Source organism: Micromys minutus, assembly GCF_963924665.1.
Source record: "Micromys minutus genome assembly, chromosome: 30".
Lineage (NCBI taxonomy): Eukaryota > Metazoa > Chordata > Mammalia > Rodentia > Muridae > Micromys > Micromys minutus.
In genome coordinates this window covers 12200921-12211777 of record NC_137965.1, presented here as the reverse complement: position 1 = coordinate 12211777, position 10857 = coordinate 12200921, and the positions used below count along the sequence as shown (strand labels likewise).

General features: G+C 44.8%; 1 pseudogene across 1 annotated transcript; it reads left to right on the top strand.

The window, feature by feature from the left end:
* The first annotated feature begins 6489 nt into the window (after positions 1–6489).
* Positions 6490–6967, top strand: LOC308439659 (low molecular weight phosphotyrosine protein phosphatase-like; annotated as a pseudogene). Its single transcript has one exon. The product of its transcript is annotated as a low molecular weight phosphotyrosine protein phosphatase-like (transcript).
* The last annotated feature ends 3890 nt before the right edge of the window (positions 6968–10857 follow it).

Here is a 10857-nt window from a genome sequence, read left to right as displayed (position 1 = left end):
CGGCTGCACATGGGACCGCACACTTGTTTTCATTTAAGGATAATTCATTTCTACAGCAGAACAAAAACTGCTGTTGCCAACGGTTTTGTGTTCAGCTAAACCCCAGCTGGATATGTAATTGTATAGGAAGGAAGCAGTTAATATGGTTATGTTGCAGAAACAGCGCCACACTTGGTGACTAAGTTACACTATGTGTGCCTACACTACCACTGTGACTTTTGGATAATGGTTATGCCATTTCCCTTAATGCTTTTTAAGTAGTGTATACTATGTAGGCCTTGAAACCCATGAAGAGTCTCAAAGAAGCCGGCTGGATAAGAGCCTGCTGTGGATGCCTCTTTCGTCTCAGAGACCAAGATGACCTAAATCTAAGCTACTCTCTGTTTACAAACTCCAACTAGAGCCCCATATGCGACTTTGTGCCTTTAGAGCGGTTGCTTTCCTTTCTGTCCCACCTGTGTTTGAGCCCCAACTCTGATGGAAAGAGAGAAAGGCCGGCCATTGGTGACAAGCCGATGAAAAGCTCCTATTTCAGGGGGGCTGTGGGAGAATCGGTGGCCATCACTTTGCACAGGAAGTGTCACCTGGCAGATGCTGGAAGTTAAGGAAGCACGAGATGTGCACCATCTTCCCTTACAGCTGTAGTTCATGGCCTCCAATCAAGGGTCACACAGACTGGGCCTGAGGATTCCAGCCCTGCCCTTAGCACATGGAGAAGGAGGAATGGCTTTCTGAACAGGGAATGGTTGACTGGTTTTCAGTCTTGACCGTCACCTATTTTTGGTTTGTATGTCTTATACCAAAGTCTTCATTAAAGTTCGTATTTCTTCTACCTAGGCCTCTCAAAATAAAACAATAATTCTTATGACTAAGTGAGCATGGTTTTGTCAAGAAGGAAATCATCTACCTAGTGTCTCATTGGTTTTGAGGTTTTGTATAGATAAATTCAGTCAATATTTTATCTTCTGTCCTTGTACGTACAATAAACTGATCATTCCCTTTTTCGACCTGTAGTTTTCAGATAATGGCTTTACATCAGCCCAAAAAGACTGCTTTCCTGATCACAAATGTGTCTCACATCTGCTTTCCATCTTATTGCAATTAGCTCATGACACATGAAGGTTTAGAGAGCCCCAATTGCAGCCTACATTACTGAGGGCTCTAACTCACTTGGATAAACTTACCAATTTTATAGAATCATTCATATGAATTAGGAAGTCACCAATTTGTCTACATAGCATTGCTACAAGGGAGTACATCTTTGTAGATCTGCAGAAGATCTGCACAATAGGGTGTGCTAATGCCCAGGAATTATTATATTAATTTAATAATGACAGGAAAAGCATATCAGCTGCAAGAATCAAACCTGAGATGAGATTTCTAGAAGCCTTTCAGTTCAGAATTATCCATTGCAGACCAAGAAAAACCATGTGTCATCTCCAAAACGTCACTTACACACCTTTAGCCCTTCCTAGAAGGCTCCGGACAAGCACCGCCAAGTTTGGCTACCAACTTAGGCTGTACCCTGACCCTCTTCAATAATATTCACAATCTGGGACTAAAGGTCTGCATATTATGCCCGGCTTCTGCCTTTCTTTTTACAAATCACTAACTATAGTCACTGTTGGCCAGGTGTGTGTGTGTGTGTGTGTGTGTGTGTGTGTGTGTGTGAGTGTGTGTGTGTACCAGGCAATCTACTGTAACATTGAAAACCTACTAGTAGTCACATCTTTCTTTCTTCCTTCCTTCCTTCCTTCCTTTCCTTCCTTTCTTCCTTCCTTCTTCCCTTCCTTCCTTCCTTTTGTTCTTTCTTTTATTTCTTTCCTTTTCCCCCTGAGAAAGGGTTTCCTCTGTGTATCCCTGGCTGTCCTGGGACTCACACTGTACACCAGGCTGGCCTCAAACTCAGAGATCCACCTGCCTCTGTCTCCTGGGTGCTGGAATTAAAGGTGTCACCATTGTCTGGCTCAGTAGACACAGCTTAAACAAAGGATCATCCTCCCTCACCTAGCTGCTGTCAGCTACCAATGGTTCCTAAGTAGTCAGATGATTGGAGATCATCTATGCTGGGATTTTGGCTAGGTTGATTTTGTGCAAATAACTATATTGTTCATGAGTAAAAATATCCAAGTTAGGTCCTGAACACATCATTTTACAGCCTCTCTCCCCATTTTTTAGTGCTTACCTTTTTTTCCAGTTGCTAGTCTCCAGGATCTTGGTGATGGTGATCATAGAGGAGGGATGTTATCATAGAAAACCTGGGTAGGGCCAAGCATTCAGACTCCTATTCCTTAGCACTCTGACTCATATCTGTCTCAGGCTCCCCATTGCAGAAAGATGCTCTCTGACCAACACTGAGAGCAGCCCAGGTCTATGGCTATAAGCTGTCTACACTGGGACCTGGGTGGAGGCCAGATGCATGGAGCTGCCTAATGGTCAGCGTTAGGGAACCTCACCTGCTAGCACTGGGATCTAGGCCCTTGGGTTCCTCTTGTTTGCCTCTGTGTTTGTTGGTGATATTTATTTTGTTTTGTTGTGATTGAGCAGATACCACTGAATTATACACCAATGCTGTGTTTCTTTTCAGTCTGGACAACAGGATGTCCTTGGCCTCATGGTCTGCAGGACTTCTTTTGCTGCTGGAAGACTCTGCTGGGTCAGTGTCCTGGAATCACAAGACTTGACTAAACTGTGGCAGAGCAAAGCAGTGAGGTGGTGATTGGGGGATTGGATATCACAGAAGTTTAGATAGACACCATGCTCACAAGCAACACATGTTAGGAGAGGACCAAGTCCAACTTAAACATACAAATAATACATACACACAGAAATACACAGAAACACACACATACACACACTGTGGTACCATTGCACCCACAAATAAATAAACAAAAAATAAATAAAAATAAAATACCATTTTAAAAAAATTAATTGCCCTTTGTTCGTTGGGTTGGTTGCTTGGTTTGTTTTGTTTTTCTAGACAGGGATTTTCTGTGTAGCCCTGGATGTCCTAAAACTCACTTCGTATATCAGGCTGACCTCAAACTCAGGGATCTGCCTGCTTCTGCCTCTTGAGTGGGGAGATCAACTACACCAGTAAATTGCCTTTTGTGTTTGTGTTTGTTTTGTTTTCCAAGACAGGGATTTCTTTGTGTAGCCCTGGATGGCCTGGAACTCGCTCTGTAGACCAGGCTGGCCGGGAACCCAGTCTCCCAGGTGCACATTGCCATCTTTAAGATAAAAGCTGACACCTTTCTCACCACTGTCGTGTTACGTTTTACATGTACAGTCTTCAACACTGTCACGAAGTCTCCCAAGATTCTATTTTTTATTATGATCGTAAGAAATTTCCCAGAGATTCCCTGATTTTGATCAGGATTTGGATCTCTTGGGCATGGTAGTAGCACATCTTCTCCCAACACCATAGGAAAAAGACAGCTGAGGTTGTCATGGAGACTGTCTATGGACCTGTCATCTGACCTCTCAATGTGCAGGTTCAGAGACCAATGGGAAAAGAATTCCCAGCTGCCTTCTGGGTCTTCAGGACATCATGGTTGCCAGTGTTTGATGTGATTTGATCTAATTACTGCAAGAAACCCATTGGCCCATCTGTCTGGCCCACTCATATGCATGATCAGAGTCCCAAAGTTTTGAGGGACAAAGCTTGAAGCCTGACAATTGCAACAATCTAAACTCAGTACTCACCCTCAGTGTACAAGATTAAAGAGAAAAATGACAAATAGTAAGATTCCCCAAGGTGACCCTCTAGGTCCTGACAGGGCTTAGCCTTAAGTAGAATATGAGACATCTGCATAACTAAGTAGCCATGTTCTGTGGATGTCCCATCCATTCCTGAAGATCTGCCTTGTGAGATGGTGTGGAAACTTGTCAGAAGTGTCTGTAAGTGCTTCCTGGGAAACCAGAGACTCCTCTGAGCAGCAGAGGGCCACACCTTTGCTTCCTACCTACTTTACCCCTTATTGTCCCAGTGTCTTAGTTAGGGTTTTACTGCTGTGAACAGGCGCCATGACCAAGGCAACTCTTATAAGGACCACATTTAATTGGGGCTGGCTTAAAGGTTCAGAGGTTCAGTCCATTATCATCAAGGCAGGAGCATGGCAGCACCCAGGCAGGCTTGGTAGAGGAAGAGCAGAGAGTTCAGATCTTCATCTGAAGGCTGCTAGCAGAATACTAGTTTCCAGGTAGCTAGGACTAGGGTCTTAAAGCTCACACCTACAGTGACACACCTACTCCAACAAGGCCACACCTCCAAATGGTGCCACTCCCTGGGCCAAGAATATACAAACCAACACCCCTAGTTAGGGTTCCTAGGGCTGTGATGAAGCAAGATGACCAAAAGCACCTGGAGGAGGAAAGGGTGTATTTGGGTTACACTTCCACATCATAATCCATCACTGCAGGAAGTCAGGTCAGGAACTCAGACAAGGCAGGAACGTGTTGGGGGTTGGACTGGTGCTGTGTATACAAAGGCCAAATCCTGAACACCAAGATCTGATTGTTCCACCAATTTAAAGCTTTTGGTTAAATAAAAGTGGCAATATCCCATTACTGGGGAAAAAGAGGAAGGTGGAGCTTTGGTTACTGGACTGGGGCATCAGAGGTAGGGACCATGAGAGGAAGAAGGAGAAAGGGAGGAGGAAAAGGGGGAGAAAGAAGATGGAGAAAACAGGAAATCTCCATAAGATAAGTTAGACCAGGGGCACATGGCTAAGTGAGATGCCCTCTGAGGACAGACTGATGGAGCAAAAAATCACTCAGACAAGACTCAGACAGCAAGCACTTGGGGGACTCAGCTGGGAATAAGCCAGTCTAGCATAATGAAAAATAGATTAGGTGTAGTTTGCTCAGTAGTTGTGACAAATCTGATTAAATAAATCTAGTAAGCTTCGCTCTCATCCATGAGCTAGCTAAGCATAGAGACAAATATTTACTTTTTAAAATATATTAATAGAACCTGGAGCAGGAGCCGATGCAGAGGCCATGAAGGAGTGCTGCTTACTGTCTTGCTCCTGGTGGCTTGGTTGTGACTGCTTTCTCTCTTCCTTTCTTCCTTCCTGTCTGTCTGTTTTTCCTTCTTTCTTCTCCTCTTCCTTCTTTTCCTCCTCTTATTCTTCCTCCTCCTCCTTAAGTCAGGGATTCTGTCTCTAGCTCTGGCTGTCCTGGAACTCATGCTATAGACCAGGCTGGCCTCGAACTCAGAGATCCACCTTCCTCTGCCTCCAAAATGCTAGGATTAAAAGCATGTTACACCACTGCCCAGCTTTAGCCTGCTTTCTCGTAGAACCTAGAACCGTGTGTCCAATGGATAGCACCACCCATACTGGTCTGAGCCCTCACACATCAGTCATTAATTTAAAAAAAAAAAGAAAAAAGAAATCCTTTCAGAGCTGGGTGGAAGCATTATCTCAGTCAAGGCTCCTTCCTTTCAGACTCTTAGCTTATGTCAAGTTGGCATAAAATCAGCCAGGACACTCACCTTGCCCCTACCCACACACCCTACTTCTAACAGAGCCCAACCCTCACCCACCTTGCCTCCTACCCACTTTGTTCTTCACTCAATGAGCGATTCCTGATAAAGTCCAGCCCCTAAGGGTCCATTGTGTCAGTTGTCTGATAGTACAAATAGCTCTCCTTAAAACAAATTCTTCCTTTCCAACTTGGTTATAACTCTGATGGTCCTGAATCTCAATCTGACACAGAATACACATTGGGGACCAATAGGCAGTTGTGAGCCACCCAACATGGATTCTGGGACTTGAACTCAGGTCCTCTGCAAAAGCAACATTCCCTCAGCTGCTGAGCCATCTCTCCAGCACTGAAATAGAGAAGTTAAAAACACAGTCAAGTCCTTTCCACTCAGCTGAGCTCCAACAAAGTTGCCAAAGTAGTTTAATCAAAAGAGACCTTCCTCAGCCAACAAGGAGCATTTAAAGTAAGCCTGTTACCACCTATAAAACATGCTTCAGTGACATTAATCTTAAGAAGGGAAACACACACACACACACACACACACACACACACACCCAAAGATGGCTTCCTTAACAGACCTTCACAGTGGGCCTTCAGAAGTCACTTTTGGGTCATACAGAAACATTGCAAATTCCATTCTAACACCAGATGACACCATTAAGCAAGGGTAAGCCCTTGGGGCGTTTACTGTAACTTACTCCTCCTAAGTTACCCTCTTGCCAGCCCCAGTATTTCATCAGTGACTCGGGAAGACAATTAGACTGAACTCACTAAATGATGGAGAAGCTGAAGTGAGGTCAGCTGTGTGGCCTGGTGCCCAGACGATGTTCATTGACCAGTCCCTCTCCTCAGTGTGAAAGTAGGGATTTTAAACTTCTCTGAAGAACTGCCTTCAGTGAGCATCCAACCTAAGTACAATCACTTCAAATGTGAACTGGCAGGTGTGTTCAATAACCAGACCCGCTATGCGGTTTCTGGGTGCCAAAGTCTGCACTGATCATGGCAGAGATTGGGTCCAAGTCAGTGCTGTTCAAGTGTCTCAGCAACAGTTGCCAGTCACCCACTGCAGAAGCAGTGTTCAGGAAATTTGTTACTGACAAAAAAAGGTTTCAGATAACTGGAGATAGACAGTGTGGCTACATCCACCTATGAAGTGGGGAGCCCCCCTGATATCGAGGGCAGACCTGCACGAGAAAACATGGGCATCCGCATGCGTCACGTTGCACGGCAGATTACAAGAGAAGACTCCGCCACATTCGATTATATACTATGCGTGGATGAAAGCAATCTGAGAGATTTGAATAGGAAAAGTCATCAAGTTAAACACTGCAAAGCTAAAATTGAGCTACTTGGGAGCCATGATCCACAGAAACAGCTCATTATTGAAGATCCCTATTATGGCAACGACTCTGACTTCGAGGTGATGTACCAGAAATACCTTAGGTGCTGCCAGGCCTTCCTGGAGAAGACTCACTAGCTGGTCCTAACCACCACCATTGAGCAACTACCTACTCACCGCTGCTATGCCCAAGGCTGGTGGCAGTCCTTAGCCCCATCCCCCACCTCTCTTTTCAGCTGACTCACTGTGTATCTTTAAAATAATTGTAGGTGGAAATTAGGCATATGTTCTGAAGGATAAAAACATTTGAATCGGACAGTTTGAGGTGTGGCTAAGCATTCTTAGACTAACTAAATCTCTGACCTTGCCACAATTACAAAATAATGGAACAAGCAAATGTAGAGCAGAAGAAAACCCAATAAAGTAAGAATGACCTACAAGGTCCAGGTCAGCCTCTGAGTCCAGCGAGCCTGGGTAGCCTGGTCTAACTGGAGCGCATGGCCAGCACCCAGTGGTGCTGTCTGCTTGCCCTATACCTCTCTATTCTAGACTCTTATTGTGACAATATCTCCACCCACGGCAGCCTTCTGTTTAACATTAGAAGAGTTTAAACTCAGACACAATGAGGGTATCAGGTATTGGAGACGGAGAAGCTGGATGTGATGGTGGGCTGGGAACTCCAGTAGGCCTTCCTGGGCTCTACAGTGACACCCTGTCTGAAAAAGAAATAAAAATAAGAAAAGATGGGAGCCACAGATTGGTAAGATTAACAACTTTAATCTTACTTGGGTTTTGTATAGGTTTTTTTTTTTTTTTTTTTTTTTTTTTGAGCTTTGTTCCTATTTGAGCCACTTTGCTTTAAAAAAAATAAGTGTGCTTAAATAGTGGTATGAGTTTGTAAGTGTTCTTTATGAACATTTTACAAAGTGACAGGCAAACCTAAGTAATTTTAGTGTATTTTCAGAAAAGGGACCTCAGATTTATATGGATGTATGTCAGAAAAGATTGTAAATTAAACTGGGACGTTATCAAGTACAACTAAAATATAAAAAAGGGGGGACTGAAATGGCTCTGCTGTTAAGACCACTGACTGTTCTAGTGGTCCTGAGTTCAATTCCCAGCAACCACATGGTGGCTCACAACCATCTGATGCCCTCTTTGGTGTGTCTTAAGACAGCTACAGTGTATTCATATAAATAAAAATAAATCTTTAAAAAATAAAATAAATGTATCCAAGGTTGTCCTCTGGCTTCCACACACATGTACACACATGCATTTACACATAAGCATGTACACCTACATGTACATTAGTATAATTTTTGGAGTGGGGTATTGTGTTTTTTTTTTTTTTTTTAAGGGTTTCTCTGTGTAGCCCTGGTTGCCCTGGTACCTGCTGTATAGACCAAGCTGACCTTGAACTCACATAGATCTGCCTGCCTCTGCCTCTCACATGCTGGGAATAAAGGCCTGGAACACTACTGCCTGGCACACGCTCCCCGACCCCCCCCCCCCGTGTGTGTGTGTGTGTGTGTGTGTGTGTGTGTGTGTGTGTGTTTTAAATTTCCCAACTAGAAATCTTAAATGTGTGGTCACAGGAGCCATTGGGTAGGTAAGGTAGTTCCTGTCTCCCTTCTTCCTCTCAGTGCTCCATTACTGAATTCTCCACTTGCTCCCTTGACAGCATTTCCCTCTCTCTGCTGAACAGAGAGAGGACAGGCTCCCCTGTCCCACAGTCTCCTTACAGGGAGCCCTTGAGCCTACCTGACCCCTCAGCAATTCCTCCCACGCTGTCTCAGATCCTGTCTCTCTGTTCCCATCTGATATCCTAGAAGAAAACTTCTGATAGGTTCTTCTAGGCCAGGTGTTCAGAATTGGTTCCAACATGGGGATGGGGGTAGAGTCGCCTGAGAGCTGAATCTATCCCAGCAGGCAGAGCAGACTCCATAAAAGAGGTGCAGATGAGGATAGGGGAGGGGTCTGAGTATACTAACCACTTCATTAGCATGTTCAGAGGTAAGTTAAGGAAAGGGCAGTGCTGGCAGCATTGGGGCAGTTTGTGATGCTAGACGATCTGGGGCTATTTGCTTTGGACCAGGGAGAGGGGGAGGGATCCCACCCTCAGGAATGAACAGGTGGGAGAATTCAGGATGTTGGGGAGCAAGGTTTACACAACAAAGGACAGTGTATGTGAGAATTCATACACTGGAAACAACCAGATCTTGGGGTTCAGAATTTGGGATTTGTAAACACAGCACCAAACCAACCCCCAACAGGCGAGTTAATGGTGGAGTATGGAGGGGTTTGGAATACTGACCTTATATTCTGACTGTGGGTGAGGGAAAGGGATGAGTGGGGGAGGGTAACTGTGCATTTAGACTGGTCAGACAACATCACCAGATCTGAGGATGAATTATGGTAGGGGGTATCATCTAAATGGCCTCTGTATCAGTTAAAATAGCACGGACATTTTCATTACCTAGACAATAGCCCTGGGCCCCCCTGGTCCTGATGGCTGGGTAGTAGTGGCAGGTCATCGGCTGTCACAAGGCAGTGGCCTTGGGCTGTCAGGTCCACATCTGAGAGATTTTTTGTTTGTTTTGTTGTTTGTACTTGGGAAAACGGACATCCCTTTGACTAGGCAGAGCAAAGCAGTTGACACAAAAGTGTTTGCAATAGGAGCAGAGTCCTGGCAGCCAGTGAGGCCTAGGCAGCTCTCCCAGTGGTTAGTGTCACCACAGACCAGAAGGAGTAACTGTCATCACTGTTGGAGAACACAGGGTTTGTGTTAGGTGGGGGCATATCTGAAAGAAGCTCTAAGTTGGCACAAGACTCCCCAAAGCAAAGACTTATTTGTCCCAGAGGGACAAAGGTTAGGGAATAAGAGACAAAGACAGAAGTTAGAAGATGAGCAAGAAGGAAAAGGAACAAGTTGGGGGAGGGTATTTGCTCCAGAGGGGCCAAGGACTGCCTCAGGATAGAGTGGAGACAGACGTGGCCTCTAAGCAAATGGCAGTTTGTAAACAGAAAAAGAAAAACCCTGTGTTAGGATGAGATTCTTAATTTTGATTGGGCAATTAATTAGGTGATCCAAAAAGGGGGGTTTTGATTGCTGGACTTCAGTATTTTGATAGCCGGACCTTGATAGGCAGCCTTAGAAGGAGCAAGTGGCCAAATGAGGGACCAGACCTTGGTGGTTAGCTTTAGGAATGTAATCTAACAGTTTAACAAGGCAGAGGGAATGGGGGAAGGGCAGAGCCTGCCAGAGCCACATTTGCCATGCTTGGGCCAATTAAAAAAACCCTTCAATGTCTCTACAATTATTAAACATTTTAAATGTTATATTCAGCAGATTTTTTGAAGAGTTTGAGGACCATCTATCTAGTGTGTTTGATTTTAGGCTTAACTTTGAAACATATATGTGTGTGTGTGTGTGTGTGTGTGTGTGTGTGTGTTTATGTGTATGTATATTAGGTGTGTGTAGTCCAAGGAAGGAGAGAGAGTGAAAAAATGAAAACTATGTGGAAGGGAAGGGAAGAGAAGAGACTTTTGGCGGTGTAGAACAGAACAGAGTGAGATATGAGAGGTTTAGGAATAAAAGACTGAGCAAGCAGTTGAGGACAGGAAAGGGTTAAGTTGAGAAAGTGCCTAACTAAGCAGGCTAGCCAAAGATGGCCATAGGGAAGGGAGTGGGGGAAGATGACAGGCCATAACTACATATATTACATCTCCAGGGTAGAGTTGAGAGGGGATTCTAGAGAAAGATGAGAGGGCAAGGAAAAGGAAAGTCAAAAGCAGAGAATTTGGCTTCAGGAAGGGAGCATGAGCAGAGGCAGCTGCAGAGAGAGAGGGTTTAGCAGCTTAGGCTGACACAGGAGTAAGTGTGGCTGGCTTCTCATCTGTAAAATCAGGAAATGAGATGAGAACGGAAGTGGTGTAGGCCTGTAATCTCAGCACTCAGGAGGAAAAGGCAGGAGGTTCATGAGTTCAAGGCCAGCCTGTGTTACATAGTGAGAGACCATGTGTGGTGG